Genomic DNA, 18,197 nt, shown 5'->3' with positions numbered 1-18,197 from the left:
CAGGGAGCCGTTGATGTTCATCACCTGGGTAAGATTTTTCAGTCAGTTCTGTACCATCTAATTATGACAGGCTCTAGCTGGTTTTCTTATATGTTCCTTGAAGCTGTCTCAGGTTAGCAGAAAACAGTGTTCCAATCTCATACTACTAGCACTTGGGAAATAGGCAGTAGTAGAATTAATAAACAGTCTTTCCCTGTCTTTTGACATTTTCTCCTCAGTTACATAACTCCCAATTCCAAGTCCTGTTTACTCTCACTGATCACTCAGTGAAACCATTCATTTAGATAGCTTTAAAATGCAATATAAGACAAATTCATTTGGGGGATTAAAAAGATAGTATCTACTGACTACAATAATTAAAGTCAATACTGCATCCAGATTAATATTTTGAACACTAGTTACAATAAACACAAATAATTTGGATATGTATATATTTGGATATGTATATAATTTATCTGCCACCCATCTCACCTAGAGGAGACTCTGGGCAGCTTATAAATATGTTGTTTTCTTGGCAACAGTATTCCCATTCTTGTTTTCAGGAATATTTTAAGATGAAATAAATGCATACAACTATCATGCTGTTGTTTTTACTGAGATGACATTTTAATAACCTGTTTATGGAACACAAAAAGGCAAACCAAGTTGTTTCAGAGAGATAGGTAACTGACTTCCAGTGAATATGGCTGACTGACCAATTCAGAAAACAATTTTGCAGACCAAATCTTAGTTTTACAAAACAAGTGAACTGGATTCCCTGAATTTATACAATTCTCCTCAGAATCCCAGAATCACTCTTCAAGATCCTCCATAGAGCGGCAGTTTGCAAAGGGACTCTGGAGCTCTGCTCCAAAGCAGCAGGTGAGCCATCCAGTTGGGAAGCAGGGCTGCGATCACTTCATTGTTGAAAAAGCAACCGTTCTTGAAGTTCAAAAATAAACAATTGTTCAAATGAACAATAAATCATGTCTTTCACTTCTGGAACAATTTATTTGGTTACAGTGGTACTTTGGTATGCAGCTGCTTTAAAACTCATCTAATTTGGTACTCAATGTATTTTGACATGAAAAATTTGTCTGGGTACTCATTGGAACAAGCTAGAACTTATCACTATCGGCTGCCTTGTGACTCACTACATTATTCCTTATGGAAAAATTTTGTTTGGTACGCATCATTTTTGGTACTCATCCCACCTCCTAAAACCAATTAAGGATGAATATGGAAGTAGTAATCTTCAACTTACAACAGTTCATTTAGTGATTGTTCAAAGTTATAACAGCACTGAAAAAAGTGACTGATGATGACCTTTTTTCACATGTACAACCATTGTAGCATCCCCAGGGTCTCATGATCAAAATTCAGACACTTGGCAACTGATTCATATTTATGACGGTTGCAGTGTCCCAGGGTCATTCACTTAACAATGTTACTAACTTAACAACTGCAGTGATTCACTTAACAACTGGATCAAGAAACATTGTAAAATGGGACAAAACACACTTAACAAATATCTCACTTAGACCCTGTCTTATATTTTTTGAACCCCGAAATAAGCGCTTGGGCTTATTTTCAGGGAGGTCTTATTATTTTGGGGCGCATGGAGCAAGATGGGGATCCACTTCCTGTCTTACCTGATTTTCATCCTTGTCTCCCTAACCCTAACCAGAGGAAATGGCAGGGACTGGCTGCACATGCGTTTAAATATTTTTGGGGAGGGCTTATTTTCAGGGGAGGTCTTATTTTCAGGAAAACACTGTATTTTTTGAAGATCTGTGCCATTTTTGGCATTATTATTGTTGAATACTCAGAAGGAGAATTTTCAGAGGTGAGCTAAAATAAGGAAGTGTGGGGTATTTTTTTTTTCATTTTAATTTTTATGAAGAAACATAAGGATTTAAAAGATTGTGGTTTTATTTTGTCATTTTCATAAATTTGCCAACTTTATCTGACATAGGAAAGTAACATTTGCAATTTTGGATTGTTTGTTGTGGGAGGCCAAAATCTGATTTTAAAAAGAAATATTTATTTTTTGACCACAAAAGGGAGCTAAAGAACAGACAAAGATGAAGAAATACCAAAGGCATCTAAGCCAGAATGAGAATGCAAAAATTATTTTGGACCAGTATTTAAACAAAACAATTTGCTTTATAGATCAACTATGTTCCAAAAATGTTACAAAAGAGGAGCAAGAGGAACAAATCATTCAAGTAATTAGAAGAAAGATGAGTAAACCAGAAATTCAACCAAGTTCAGAAAGTTATCAAACCACTAAGGCTACTACACAAATATTTGAAAATTTAAAGGACTTAACTGCAATTTTGAAATATAAATCTGACACCAACAGTGCTTACTATTAAGATGAATTGAAAGAAGAAGCATTGTAATTAATCTACAAACCTCATGAGAACAAATCTGGGATCTCCACTTTAAAGTGAAAATGGAAATTGACTGTGTTGACATATTTGTTTTAAAAGTCATACTGGAGAATCTCTTGAGAAAAAGAGAAATTTATATTCATTTAAAAGACATTCTGAAGAAGAAAATGATTTTATTTTATGAAGACAAGTTGAAGAGAGTGACTTAAATTTAATAAGTTAAATAGAGTTGTTATTATTATTATTTAATCTTCAATTCGATTCACAGTCTGGGACTGGTAAAAACTTAATAGTTCAGATCCTAACCAAGGATCTGAGGTTAAGGTAACATATAAGTATATAGGCAGTTATGAGTAGAGTGATATTTTTGCTAAGTCAGAATATTCAGGTCTAATAAGTTTGGGATTTTCATGTATCTAGGCAGCCCTTTGGGTATTGCTCCAAGGGCTCCTATTACTATTGGTACAACCATTGATTTCTTCCTCCACAATAGCTCAACTTCAATTTGTAAATCAGGACATTTTGTTATTTTTTCTAGCTGTTTCTCTTCAATTCGTGCATCACCTGGTATTGTAATATCAATGAACCAGTCTTTTTCTTTTCCACAATAATGATGTCAAGTGTGTTGTGGGCCAGATATCTGTCTGTTTGGATCTGAAAGTCCCACAGGATCTTGACTTGCTCATTTTCAGAAGAACCTTGTCAACTTGGTGTTCCCAGTAATTTTTGCTACATTTGAACCCAAACTTCTGGCAAAGCTTCCAATGTATGATTTTGGCAACTAGATCATGATGTTGTAGATAATCAGTCTGTGAGATTTTGCTGCAGCCACTGAAAAGGTAATCCACTATTTCATCTTTCTCGTTGCATAAGTGACATTTGCTGTTGTTGCTGACATGTTGAATTTTTGCTTTCATGGAATTGGTCTGCAAAGCTTGTTCTTAGGCAGCCAAAATGAAGCCTTCAGTTTCTTTCTTCAGCACTCTTGATCTCAACTAGCTCCATGTTACCTTTCATTCAATGTCCTTCAGGTATTGACTGTGCATAGGCTTCTTTTTCCAGTTAGGAACCTGATGCTCAATTGTTTCCTTTCGATTGTCAAGGTTCCGACTAATGAACCCAACCAATTCAGCACTCTGAGACTTTCAGCTTTCTCAAAGAACTGTTTTATTGAGTACATCATTTCAGCACAAATGAAAACAAAACCACCTCTAAATATTTACCGTGGTTTCAGTATAATTAAAGAATCGATAATTCCCTCCCTCCTGGTCACAGGTCACATTGTGCAATTAGGTGTTCTGGCATCTCTCCTCTCAGTCTCTGGCCAGCACCTGTTGAGATGACCTTGGTTCCCACAGGATCTGTTGTCTGGTCTGATATTCCAGACTTCCCACCCTCCCACACTGTGTGGCAAGCTGAGAAATGGAAAGATGGCTGCAACAGGCCTGATCCGTTTCGAAGTTGACATCAATATTCTGCTTTCAATCTTGTTTTCAAGAAATTTCCCTTGTTCACCTCCTTCAGCAGAGGCTCTTTTGCTTTTTTTTTTATGTAGTCATTTAAGCCGTGTTTTTCCTCTTCCATGGTTTGTTTCACCTGTAAGAGTTCTCTGCTACCCTGAGATCTTGGCAAAGTCAATCAGTATCACCTTTTGGGTGCAGAGCATGGTGCATTGTCATTAGTTTTCTTGCCTTTCAATCCAAGTCATCAAGTTCTAGCTGAGTCCAAGCCAGGGGTGAAATGCTACCGGTTTGCTCTGGTTCGGGTGAACTGGTAGTGATAAAAACTACCGGTTCGGGCGAATTGGTAGTAAAAAAATGCTTTAAAAAGTAAAAAAAAGGTTCTGATGATCACAGCTGTGCCACGCAATTGTTGGAATCTTTTTTTTACTTTTTAAAAGCATTTTTTACTACCTATTTGTCCGAACCGGTAGTAAAAAAATGCTTTAAAAAAGTTAAAAAAAAAGGTTCCAATCACGAGCACAGCTGATTGACAATCAGGTGTGCTGTGCAATCATCAGAACCTTTTTTTTACTTTTTTAAAGTATTTTTGTTTTTACTATCAGTTCAGGCGAATAGATAGTAAAAAATGCTTTTAAAAAGTAAAAAAAAAAAGTTGACCACACCCACCCAGTCACATGACCCCCACCAAGCCTCATCCAGCAAGCCATGCCCACAGAACCAGTAGCATAAAAATTTGCAAGATTTTCCAGACTTGCTTTATGTATTTTGTTGAAGTAGCTTCCTTGACTTGGTTGCACAATAGGTCAGAAGCTTCCAAAACTCCTAAGTACTTATACCCTTTTTCTGGAGTTACTGTTTTTATCAAATTTTCTGGAGTTACTGCTTTTATCAAATTTTAACAAATATCAATTTAAACATTATCAAGTTTGAATCCATAATCTTTAACATTTTTTCCTGTTTTAACAGCTATTTTGCACATTTATCAAACCAAACTGCTTTCCAATGTCCCTGCTAAACTACTCAGTGCTTTTCAGCAGTGAACTCAATTCAGCTTTTGTTTTTCCCCAAAAAAATTAAATCATACATGTAGAGCAAATGGGAAATTTGCAGCAATTTTTCTGTACTTTGATTCACTTAGTCATTCAAACTTTGTTTTTCTTCTACAGTTTGATAGATTTGCAATAGCCCTCTACCCCAGTGGTGAAATGCTACTGGCTTGCACCGGTTCATGTGAACGAGTAGTGATAAAAACTACCATTCGGGGGAACCGGTAGTAAAAAAAAAAAAAGCTACCAGTTCCTCCCAACCAGTATTTCCGACAATTAGCTGTGCTGCATGATTTAAAATCTCTAGAAAGCAGGAAATCCTGCTTTCTAGTAAATTTAAATCGCGCAGCACAGCTGATCCCCCCCCCTTGCTGCTCTACTTACCTTCCCAAGCCTCCTTTTGGCACGTACCGTGCATGCGCACATGCACAGGACACGTTTGGTGTGCAATGCACATGTGCGTGCACACAGCACGCATTTGGCACACACAGCGCATGCATGCACACAGTGCATAGTTGGCGCACTGCACATGTGCAGCCAGCAAACCAGTGGCAAACCAATTCAGATTTCACCATTGCTCTGCCCACTATTCTTGTTGGCAGGTGCAACATGTCTATATCACTTCATGGATGTAAAGTGTTAGATCAGGCGCAGGAAATGAAGATGTGACCAGCTCGATACATTTAGTAACTTTATTAGCTACAGTAACAAGATTGGCTGTGCGCTGCCGGGGCTCTCCTTATATTCGCTCCGGCAGACGCACCGCCCCTAGACAGCTATTCAAACTTCCCGCCCGATGGCTGGCAGCCAATCCGGGCAGGTGTCCTTATAAGGACATAACACTCCTCCCCTCCTAGTTAGAAAACAGTCACTCAAGGTTAATGAATGTCACGTAATCGCGCAGGTATGTAGGACGCCTCGGCACCCTAGTTGACCTGCGCAGTCTCACTTCTTCATCGACGCCAACCTGGACGGACGGGGCTCATGTGCCTCCTGGTTCCCTCTCCGGAACCGGACTCGGTTTGGCTGGCGAGTGTGCGGGGTCACTCCCAGCGCCTCCGGCCGAACCGTGGACCTCGGACTGCTGGTTCTGATGGTCTTCCTCCTGGCCTGTGCATCGGTCATCTCGGTGTGGCCGCTCGGTGCCGACCCGGGAAGAGCGTCTGAGTCTCGGTAAGTCCCTGGTTGTCACTTGCTCCTCCCCGGTCTCCCAGGCTCTGTGGTTCGGCTGCAGTTCGGTTTCTTGTTGTCGGGGGGGTGTCTCGGATCGGTGCCCTCAGGTCCGGTCTCTCGGCGGTGGGTGGTGCTGACCTTGGTCATGGGGTCCGACCTCGCAGGGGTGGCGCTGTCCTCCCTGGTCGGGGTGTTGTAGGCTTTCCCTTCACCCTAGTCCCTGGTCTACTGCAGGTCGGTGGCTGGGGTCTTCTGGGCTGGGGTATTGTTGCTGGGCTGCCCTCTGTGCTGGGTGGAGGTCCCCCTCGCCGGGGTGTTGTGTGCCATCCTCACCCATGAGCTGTGGTGTGCCCACCTCGGGCGGTCCCCGGTCTACTGCGGTCCTTGGCTGGCAGTCCTCCTTGCTCTGGGCCTGTCTGCTGCCCCAGCCGGGTGGCCGGGGTTCTCCCTGGTTGAGAAGTCCCCGGTCTACTTCTCTGGCATCCTGCTGTCCTGGTCGGTCGGGTCTTTGCTTCCCCACCTCGCCGGGGTGTTGTTGGCCTGCCTTGCTGGGGTCTGGTGGGCTGACCTCGCCGGGGTGTTGTTGGCCAGCCTCGCCGGGGTGTCGTAGGCATGCCTCGTCGGGGTGTCGTAGGCCTACCTCACCGGAGTGTTGTAGGCCTACCTCGTTGGGGTGTTGTAGGCCTACCTCATTGGGGTGTTGTAGGCCTACCTCGTTGGGGTGTTGCAAGGCTACCTCGTCGGGCTGGTTTTGTCCTACTTCCCTCCACCTTTTCCGGAGCTGGTCGATGTGACGTCTACAGACCTGTCCATCTTCCAGCTCCACTGTGTAGGACTTCAGGCCGGTTGAGCTTTCTATCTTCCCCTTCAGCCATTTTGGAGAGCCGTGGAAATTCAGTGCGAAAACCGGATCTCCTATGCTGAAGGCGCGAAGCGGGCGGCTGGCCGTTGCGGTCACTTCTGGGCTGTATTGTGGGTGCAGCCGGTCCAGTGGTGACCTCAGCCTTCTGCCCATCAACATCTCAGCTGGGCTCTTGTGGGTGGTGGCATGCGGCGTGATGTGCTGGGTGAGGAGAAAGTTGTCAATTCTTTCCTGCCAGTCGCCCGTGCCCATTTTGGTGAGTGCCTCCTTGGTGAGTCTCACCATCCGTTCAGTCTGTCCGTTCCCAGCTGGCCTGTAAGGGGCGGACAGGGCATGGTGGATGCCCAGTCCGGCCAGGAATGCCTCCATGGCCAGGGACGTGAGTTGGGGCCCGTTGTCGGAGACCAGCACATCCGGCAGCCCATGGGTGGCGAAAAGGCGGCGTAGAGCCTGGATCGTCGCTTCAGTTGTGGTAGATGCCATGGGTACCACCTCGAGCCACTTGGAGAAGGCATCGACGACGATGAGTAGGAGGCGGCCCTACATCGGACCCGCGAAGTTGATGTGGATCCTCGACCAGGGGTTGCTGGGGGTCTCCCACTTCACTGTTTCGGCTTGGGGCGGTGCTGGGCATACTTCTTGGCACAGGTCACATCTGGAGACCCATTCTTCGATGTCTCTGTCCAGTGATGGCCACCAGACATAACTCCGTGCCAGGGCTTTCATGCGGATGATGCCGGGGTGCCCATTATGCAAAGTCTCTAGCGTTCTTCTTTGCAGAGTGCTGGGAATCAGCACCCTGTCTCCCCATAGCAAACAGCCTCTCATAGTGGACAGCTCCTTTTGCTTCCTGACGAAGGGGCTGAATTTCTCCTCTGCCTTCTCCATCGGCCACCCTCTGAGGATCCAGGATCTCACTTGGCGGAGTGTGGGGTCCTTTTGAGTGTGGACGGCCACATCTGCAGATGAGACTGGGCAGCTGTCGTCGTTGTCGATGTGGAAGAGGACGAGCGTGGGGGCTGGGTCTTCCACCGGATCCTTTGATGGGCATCTGCTCAGCGCGTCGGCGTTTCCTATGGATGTGCCTGGCTGGTGCACGAGCCTGTAGGAATAGCCGGCTAGGAAGATGGCCCATCTTGTCATCCGCGGGGACATGAAGGTCGGGGTTGGTTGGTCGCCTGCGAGGAGTCCCAGGAGCGGCTTGTGGTCGGTCACTATGGTGAAGCTCCTCCCATAGACGTACTCGTGGAACCGTCTGACTCCTGCGACGATGGCCAGAGCCTCTTTGTCCAGCTGGCTGTAGTTGCGTTCCGCGCTGGACATTGTCTTGGAAAAGTAGGCTATTGGGGCTTCTGAGCCATTAGGGAGTTCATGGCTGAGGACTGCCCCCACCCCGTATGGTGATGCATCGCAGGTGAGCTTGATTGGGAGTGTCTCGTTGTATTGTATGAGGACGCTTTTGGATGTTAAGAGTCCTTTGACGGCCCAGAATGCTGCTTCCTCCTCTTGGTCCCACTTCCAGGAAGCCGCTTTCCCCAGCAAAATGGCGAAAACAGCCTTTCCCACTTCCTTGGAGGCCCTACGGAGGCTGAAAAAGCCCATTTCCCAACTCCCGGTGGGACAGGAAGTGACATTTTTTGCTGTCCCCAGCCTCCAGAACCTCTCTAGGAATCTCTAGGAGCCTCTCTAGGAGTCTCTGGAGGCTGGGGACAGGAAAAAATGTCACTTCCTGTCCCACCGGGAGTGGGGAAATGGGCCCTTTGAGCCTCCGTAGGGCCTCCAAGGGGGTGGGAAAGGCTGTTTTCGCCCTTCCCAGATACACAGAGGGGATCTGGAGCCAGGTAAGAAAAAAAAACGGGCCTTCCCCACCCCGCCCCCAGGCCCTCCAGAGGCAGGAAACAGCCTGTTTCCCTACTTCTGGTGGGCCCAGAAGGCCCGAAAGTCAGCTAGCCGGCGCGCGCATGTGCCCCAGAGCTGAGCTGGCATGCCCACTAATATGGCTCCGCGTGCCACCTGTGGCACGCGTGCCATAGGTTCGCCATCACGGCCATAGGGTATCCATAAAAATGAAAAAATAAAAAGAAGGTTAAACAAAGGAAAAGTAAATAACTAGAACAATAACATAAAATAATAAAACAATAAAACAAAGAAAAAGAAAAAACAACAACAATATGACTAGTAAAAAGATGGGTGAGTGGGGAGCAGAGAGCAGTGCGTAGAATCTGCTATCAATCTTGCCACCACTTCCAGAATAGAATTCCTCCATTGGGTCCCCACGTCAACTTGCAGAGCCAGGTCTTTAGCTTTTACCGAAGGAAAGCAGATCTTACCCTAGGAGACAGATATTATCCTGGAGGGCAGGATGTTCCTAAGGGAGGGTGCTGTGGCAGAAAAGGCTCTTCTTCTGGATCCTGATAGTTTTCAGTAGGCACTTTGAACTGGACTTGGAGCAGACCTGTATGCAAAGCAGTTCATGGAGCAGAGGTGTAATATGAGCCATCCTAGAGGCTCCAAAGACTACTCCCAGGGCTGTGCTTTGCTCCAGTTGAAGCTTCTGAATGAATTTCAAAGGTAGCCCCAAGTAGAGCACATTCCAGTAGTTCAGATGAGAGATTACCAGGGTTTTAGCATAGGGAGTCAAAAACTAAGAAAGGTCACAATCCTGAAGGGTACAAAAGCTCTCCTAGTCACCCACCATCACCTTCTCTTTGAGCAGGAGACATGAATCCAGGAGAATCCCTAAGTTGCAAACTGGATCTGAATGGAGAAGTGCAACCTTGTCCAGAACCAGAGATGATAAAAACTCGGATCCTGAGGCTCCATGCACCCAAAGCCACTCATTCTTTCCAGGATTCAGTCAAAGGCTATTCTTCCCCCATCCAGGACCCCACAGCCTCCAGGCATCACGAGAGGACAGAAACAGCATCACATGGGTCACCAAGCATAGAGTATCATCAGCATAATAATGATATCTCAACTGATGATGACAGATGATTTCACCAGCGGTTTCATGTAGATGTTAAATAGGAGAGAATACCAAGCCTTGTGCAATGCTACAAGTGAGTCATCAGGGTTTAGAACTCTTGCTTCCTATCAACTTTCCTTGAGGGTCCAACCTCAAGGAAAGGACCTGAACTTGTTTAAAACTATGCCACCCAGTCCCAATTCATGAAGCCACCCAAAAAGAATACCATGATCAATAATCTAGAAGGCCATTAAAAAGTTAAAAAGAGCGAGAATGATTGCACTGGATTTTCTATTAGTTTGATATATGCAATTAAAAGAAACAGGTGAGTTTCAGCAGGTTCTGACCAGTTCTGGAGAACCGGTAGCAGAAATTTTGAGTAGTTCGGAGAACCGGTAGCAGAAATTTTGAGTAGTTCGGAGAACCGGTAAATATCACCTCTGGCTGGCCCCACCCCCATCTATTCTCTGCCTCCCGAGTCCCAGCTGATTGGGAGGAAATGGGGATTTTGCAGTAACCTTGCCCTGGAGTGGTGTGGGAATGAAGATTTTACAGTATCCTTCCCCTGCCATGCCCACCAAACCATGCTACACCCACCAAGCCACACCCACAGAACCGGTAGTAAAAAAATTTGAAACCCACCACTGAAAAGAAATGCATTGCTTTGTGCTTATAAAGTGGGTTTGAAAATGATTATTGAAATTAATTTTGGAAAGTATTTATGTTCAAGAGGGAAAGAAAAAAATTTGATCTTTATTTTCTCTTTCTTTTTATATATAATCCTTGAATAATTCCTAAAGTTTCTAAAATATTGTTGAAAGTGAATTTGAAAGTATGTATGTTAAAAGGAAATTTTAAAAGATGCATTAGAATTAATTGATTTTACTTATAAAGATGAAATTTCTTAAGAAATATTTACTGTAAGAGTCTTAAAATGAATATAAAAGTGTTTTTCATTTAAAGCTAAAGAATTTGAAAGGGTATAGTGATTTTTGTTAATATAGATGATAGTTTAGAACAAACATGTCAAACACAAGGCCCCCAGGCCAAATCCACCCGCAATGTGGTTATATCTGGCCCAAGGGGCTGCCCTGGAGCCAGTGAAGGACCGGCCCCCGGTGTCCCAGCCCAGCCCAGCCGCGCACTGATCTACAACTTGATGGCAGCCATCAAGGCCCAGAACATAGTTAGCCTTAGATCCGCAGGGCTGCCCTGGAGCCAGTGAAGGACTGCCTCCGCCCTGCCCCCTAGGTACATGCTGCCAGCAGTTTGGGGAGATGAGGAGCTTGTGGGGCACCGAATTGTCCCCACATCAAGTTAGCCATTGAGACTTGTTCCATCCCGACCCAACTATCCTGAGTCAGCCACACCCAATGAGCAGTGTTGAGCAGGCCACACCCACCCAGCCATGCCCACCTAGTCATGGCGACCTGGCTACTGGCCCTTTGAGAGCAACCATACTGCTAATGTGGCCCTCAATGAAATTGACTTTGAACCCCTGATTTAGAAAGTTTAGTAAATGTTAATAGAAATATATATCATTCCCCACAACAGGGGCAAATGGATTTGGTTAAGATAGCAGTGTAAAATGTTTTAAACAAATATATTTTATTTGGTCTTGTTTCTATTGAGATATTGCTTCTAGTTTTTATACATAAAAGGGGGGGGAATCAAAGTTAGAATTTAGTTAGAAGATTTAACAATTGTGCAGTTATAGAACTGGCTTGTAACAATTATAGATAATGTAAAACATTAAAGGTTGTTAATATATTAGTATTTTATTATATTGGAAGGAGTCAGAGGTCAACATCTCTTTTTCCTCTCTTTTCCCCCCTCATCCTGTACTTCCTCCCTTTTTAAATCTTTATTTTCCTTGTATTTTATGCTATAATAAACCTTAATAAAACTATAATTTAAGAGAGAGATAGGTAGCTGCACCAGGTAGCTGCAACCACATTCAGCTTTTGATACACACTTGTATTTTGCTGTTTATAATATCAATGTATAAATGTGTCTATATTAACATTTGATTAGTAATTAAAATATATATAAAAAGAGCACCCAGAGCATTTATAGAGATGAAGATAATTTATTAGGAAAAACAATATTGATATAGCTAACTGGAATGTATTTATATTTAGAGTTTTCAAAGTTCTTTATTGTTTCATTCTCCAATGAAAACAATTTCCTATACTTTTAGATATTTCTGTTCCAATGGCAAACATACTTCAATTTTCTATAACTTTGTAATAACAAATATAGCAAAATCAACAGAAACTGGATACATTTCTATTATCACGTCAATTTGTAATGAGAATAATAAACTGAAAAGCAGGATTATTGATGATTTTTTAAAAAATTTGATTTATATGCCACCCTTCTCCAGAGACTCAGGGCGGCTTACAATGCGTTAAGCAACAGCCTTCATACTTTTGTATATTTATACAAAGTCAGCTTATTGCCCCCACAAACTGGGCCTCATTTAACCTACCTTAGAAAGGATGGAAGGCTGAGTCAACCTTGAGCCTGGTAAGATTCGAACCTGCAGTAATTGCAGGCAGCTGTGTTAATAACAGGGTGCTTTAGACCACTGTACTACCAAGGCTCTTTTCTTGCTTTTATATCTTCAAATACTTTTTACCAGGGTATGATTAATTGGGTATTGTCGTGAAAGATGATAAAATGCATTAGTTTGCTTAAAACTACATTACTACAATTTTCAAATGTAATGTGCTCATTTTAAGATGTTTTCACTCAATGAGCCTGCCTCCATGCCTCATTATCCAAATTTTCTTGAACTGGCAGAAAAGTATATCACTTTATATCAGCCTCTATAGCCTCTGTTCTGTTGATGATGTGATTCCAGAGGTGTAAGGAGTATTAAGTAAAGCCACTGATTAAACCCTCTGGTTTTGCTGCCTCCACTTTTCTGATCATTATCAGCCAGTGGGAAATAATCTGTCAGCAATTATCCATACCACCCCAACCTATTTGCTAAAGTGGGCAGCTCCTCAGCTCAATGATCAGTTGTCCAGTAGAGTAATTGCAAGTGTGATTTTTGTGTGTGAGGGCTAAACTCATACTTGGTACAAGCACACTTAACAGCTGGTTGTCCAACCTTATGAACAGCTGCTGAGTTTAACAAACTGGGATAACGTTAGAGAGCTTCTCCTGCTTTATTAGACAGTCTCCATCACTTTATGGATCAGTTGAAAGCCTGCTGCAGTGCTGATTAATTTGATTGTGGAAGTTGCACAGTAAATCAGGTGAGGTTCTCCCCCTTTATCAGGCAAAGTTATTCTAGGTTATTGGAAGGAGAGCTAACTTCCTCCTTATCGTCTTGCTCCTCAACCACTGGTCAGCTGTGGAGAAGGCTGCAGAGAGCTACTGCTAGAGTAGCAGCTGGCAGTTGTACCCCATTCTCTTTCCTCGGAAAAAGAAGGCATGGAAGCAGAAGAGAATGAATCCCAGAGAAATGCTGATACCAACTGGAGTTGACAAGAGATGCCAGCTTGTTTCCACCAACAAAACAGTCAATGAAGCATAGGTGATGCCCCTGCATGGGTTGCTACCAGTGTAAGCAGAAAGCTTCAACATTAAAATGGAACAACTAAGAATGTCATAACTCTGTCATTCATGGGCTGAAGATAAGATGAAGGCAACATCATTGAGTCATACAAAATAAAAAGATTACTAATTTGTTTGCTCTTTATCATACTGTGTGCATGTCTGCAAAGCCCAATGCTAACATTCAACTAATTTCATTAAAAAAAAATCATTCAGAATAGAAAAGAATATTCACTGCTAAAGTGAAAAGAATTATAGAGGGACTTCCTGGGCATAAAAAAAGTGGCAGTATGGAAACCCCTATCCTCCACTCATTCACTCATTCACTCACTACATTCGTAAAGTATGTGGCAGTGCTACTAATATGCAAATAGTTTGTTGCGTAATGATGCATTATGAAGCAGCCTTTTTGCTTCACAATATTACAGTATTGCCTATCCATTCCATTACTAGATAACATAGTTTCTTTCAGCTTTAGCTTTACTGATGTCTAAATGAGCACTCCAAGCAGCACTAAATAACTTTAGGGATAAGTGCATTGTAGTTTAAAAGTGACTGAGTATCTTCATTGCTGGAATCTTTGGTCAATAATATTGCATCTTAATTAGATAAAGTTCACTCTCAGGCATACTTTTCAGCACTGATTGGCAGCTTCTATAACTTTCCTGGGTTTAAACAATGGAAGCAGGAGGTCAAGCAGCATGTCATCAATGCACTGATGAAACTTTATTTCATCTCTATGAATGTTCTCTTCTACAATTTCATGCAAATGTTAAAGAGCATGGGAGACAAGATGGATCATTGAAGAGTCCCATTCATAAGCTTTTTTTACTGCCTTGTAAATTATGTTATATATTTCTGAAATGCATCAATTCAGTTAAATTTAATTGTTGAAAAACAATTATAAATATAAAATACTATTACCTGATTGTGCTACTGGATGGAAGGCTACTATTTCAAAAATTAAGAAAGAAGACTACCTTGGTCAGAATATTTAAAATTAATCTTTTAATTCCTGTGCTACATTTCATGGACCAAGAACTAGACACACATTTAGAAGAAATGAATAAATCTTTGTGCATGTTGCATCCATCTTCTGCAGACAAAGATCTCCAATCACTCAGAAAAAAATATTTTAAATCAATTGGGCATTGAAAGGATGGCAAGTTATGAAATATGATAATAGGGAATCTCCTTAAGGACAAATTGATATGTACATTGTTAAGCCCTGTCCTTTTAATGCTGCTTTTACTTACCTACTGCTTTGTTCTTGCCATCTTGCACTTTGCTTCCACTGACCTTTTCCCAAGAAACAGGATCCTTGTGAATATACAATGTTTCTTCTGTCCTTGGGGTGATATTATCAGGAGAAACTTGGCCTAGGGTGCACAGTTAGACAGCAGTTAAACTGGACCGGCTGAAGCAGACAAGCTAAAACAGAACCCCAATCTCCATTCAAAAAGGACACAAGGGTTTGTGAAGATATTTGAAAGTCAATATTGTAAATTGTTAGTATATTAGGTTACCTCTTCTGAAAATTGTGTTTAAATTTATTTAGTGTGATTGTGTGAGCGAAAACATGCCTAGGCATCCATGATGGGGGCAGGTGGCAAGTAATAAAATTGGAGTGTGACATCATCACACAAGAGGCAAGACATAAGTAATTTCTTTTATGTTCATGACACTATCATACCACACATGTTGTCAGTTTGATACCATAATGTCTATGAGACAGAAAGAGATGGTTATAGTATTGTTTGACTTCACCCTGATAATGCAATTTCCTAATAGCCTAGGGAAGTGATGGCTAACCTTTTTGCCATCGCGTGCCAGGAGAGGGGGGGGCGGGAGAGGGTCGCGCGCGCACATGCCCACGCGCATGCGTGCGCAACCCCCTCCCCCCTCCTGGCACATGATGGCCTGGTAGGCCCGTTTTTCTTTCTTACCTGGTTCCAGATCCTCTCTTTGTATCTGGGAAGGGCAAAAACAGCCTTTCCCACTCCCTTGGAGGCCCTACGGAGGTTGAAAGGGCTCATTTCCCAACTCTCGGTGGGACAGGAAGTGACTTTTTTTGCTGTCCCCAGCCTCCAGAACCTCTCTAGGAGTCTCTAGGAGCCTGTCTAGGAGTCTCTGGAGGCTGGGGACAGGAAAAAACGTCACTTCCTGTCCCACCGGGAGTCGGGAAATGGGCCCTTTCAGCCTCCGTAGGGCCTCCAAGGGGGTGGGAAAGGCTGTTTTCGCCCTTCCCAGATACACAGAGGGGATCTGGAGCCAGGTAAGAAAAAAAAACGGGCCTTCCCCACCCCGCCCCCAGGCCCTCCAGAGGCAGGAAACAGCCTGTTTCCCTACTTCTAGTGGGCCCAGAAGGCCCGAAAATCAGCTGGCTGGTGCACACATGCGCCCCAGAGCTGAGCTGGCGTGCCCACTAATATGGCTCCGTGTGCCACCTGTGGCACGCGTGCCATAGGTTCGCCATTACGGGCCTAGGGGCAATCATATTCAAGTGCCATTATATAGAAATCACCTTCAGGCTTTCCTGATCAATGCAAAATTTGGGATTGAAGGATGGGAAGGAGATGCTGGAGATGGACCCATTCCTCTGCTTCCTGTCCTGGACTCACATTGTCGTTCCTGCATCAAGAAAACACCCGCAGAAGGCTACTATTTGCTGATGAAATACAGGTAAGTGCAACCAATCAAGATAGCAAATTCTGGCCTGTTACCTAAATAAAAACATTGTTTGAACAAATTCCCACATTTGTAAGTAAGAATAACAAAAAAAGGTTTCAGACCACAAATAAATCTTTTACCCATTTTTCTGTCATTCTTGCTGAGAATGATAAACAGAACATACTTGAGGCTTGGAGTGGCACATTCTTTTAACAATAATTTATTATTTCCATTACATTTAAACACCTTACTGTAGAGATGGATTTAGGAGCAAACTACATAGACTCAGGTGCTATATATACACCAACTCTTTAAAAAAATAAAAGTTGTTAATTTTCTTCCTAAAACTAGTGACATTTAATTAACACTACAAATATTGTGTTAAAGGTCATTTTAAATACTATTCACAAAGAAGTGTATAGTATTCAACAGCATGAATTATTTTAATCAGAACCATGAATAATGATTATCTTAAATTAATATGCTAAGAAAATTGAACAAGGGTGCCATTTGATGTGTGGCAGAGCCGCTGCCTTTTCATCCACATAAAAATAAACATTTGTTAGCTCTTTGTGCCTTCCCTTCTTACCCTGAGGTGAATGGGCTGTGTGAGAACTGATGCTCAAAAAGAAAAATCCAAAGAAACAGATGTGAAAACTGCAGGAGCTATTAATTAAATGATAGCTCCATCTCCTTTAATAAGCCTGTTTGCATTTAAAAGCATTCTGGAAAAAGTGATAATTACTTGATTGATGGTAATTTCTTTTCTAATGGAAGGCTAGGTTATGGTGCCCTGAAGACTATCAGTTAAGAAAGTAGTTGTCAGGCTGAACTGTAAGAATCATTTATGAAACAGTACTTATTATTTAATCAAGCTTTTCAAAACTGCCCCGTAATCATTCAAACTACCATTAATAAAATCAATGCATAAACATCACATAAAATTGGCAAATAGCCAAGAGGAAAATACCAGAGTAAAAAAAAAACACCTTTGTTTTTAAAAGAGGATTATACTAGAAGAATGAAATATTTTAGAAATATTATATTTCCCCTAAAAGAGAAATGGAAATCTTAAGGGAGACAGAAACTCAGCCCCAGCTCCCCGCCCCCAGCAGATATCTGGTGCCCATTAAGAAGGACTGGGCCAGCCTATCTACAAGACAAAAGACATTCAGTTCCAGGGTGATGGGATTGAGACATGACCCTCCAGAACTGTAAGAAGAAATATCCATCTGGGTTCAGCTCCAAGTGGAGAAAAGACATTGGAAACATGGAGACTGTTTGGAAAGATGGTTTAATGGTAGACAGGATCACATGGTTTGAGTTCCTGGAACAGAAAAGGGGGTGAGATGCTGAGCGTGCCTTGGTTTTATGCCCTCTCTGCTTTGAACTTCCTGGGGCCCAGGAAGAGTATTGGTTGCTGATTGGTTGCTGCCAGAGGTCATAGCTAGTCCTTTAGGTTGTCTGTGTGCCAAGTTTGGTTGAAACTTGGTGGGTGGTGCAATAAAGGGGAATTAAATGGCTCTGCCTGAAGGAGGTAGATCTTTGTTATGTAGAATAGACTGGCTCAGGCCTTAATGGCCCATTAACAAAAGCGGGGGGCTGAGTTTCTGCTTCTCTGAGTTTCTACTTCTCTTTTAGCAAAAATATACTGCCTTTTTAGTATATCCTAAAATATTTCATTTTTCTAGGAGAGGGGTGAGTGCTAACTTCCTACAGAACGTAATAGGATTATCTATCAACAGAGCTCAGCACATGGCACAATCACTGGGGGCATTGCATCACCCTCCAGGCTTCAACCAAACTTGATTCAGACAAACATGACCCCACATGGCCCCATGGGTAAGGTGACCAGATTCTAACATTGGTAAAGCGGGACACACACCATTTTGTGGGTGTGGCTTGGAGGTCATGTGACTGGGTGGGCGTGGCTAGCTGGTCATGTGACCGGGTGGCCATGGCTATGTGTATAGAAAAAAGTCATTTATGACAGGTCCTCGCACTTTTGACTGGTCCTCACATTTATGCCCGTGCAGCATTCTTAACAACCATGTCACTCATTTCACAGCTGCTTCT

The 18,197-nt window shown here is 42.9% G+C and overlaps 1 long non-coding RNA gene across 3 annotated transcripts in view; it reads right to left on the bottom strand.

Moving 5' to 3' along the window:
* LOC117661283 (uncharacterized) overlaps positions 1-18,197 on the bottom strand; it is a 44,633-nt gene that overhangs the window by 23,282 nt on the left and 3,154 nt on the right. For all 3 annotated transcript variants that reach the window (XR_009622048.1, XR_004589947.2, XR_009622049.1), the window contains exon 2: positions 14,708-14,830. This is a non-coding gene — a long non-coding RNA (uncharacterized LOC117661283). The remainder of the gene's footprint in view (positions 1-14,707; positions 14,831-18,197) is intronic.

Source organism: Pantherophis guttatus, chromosome 3 (genome assembly GCF_059756535.1).
Source record: "Pantherophis guttatus breed Tessera chromosome 3, ASM5975653v1, whole genome shotgun sequence".
NCBI classification, from domain to species: domain Eukaryota; kingdom Metazoa; phylum Chordata; class Lepidosauria; order Squamata; family Colubridae; genus Pantherophis; species Pantherophis guttatus.
This window is presented reverse-complemented; position numbering and strand designations above follow the sequence as displayed.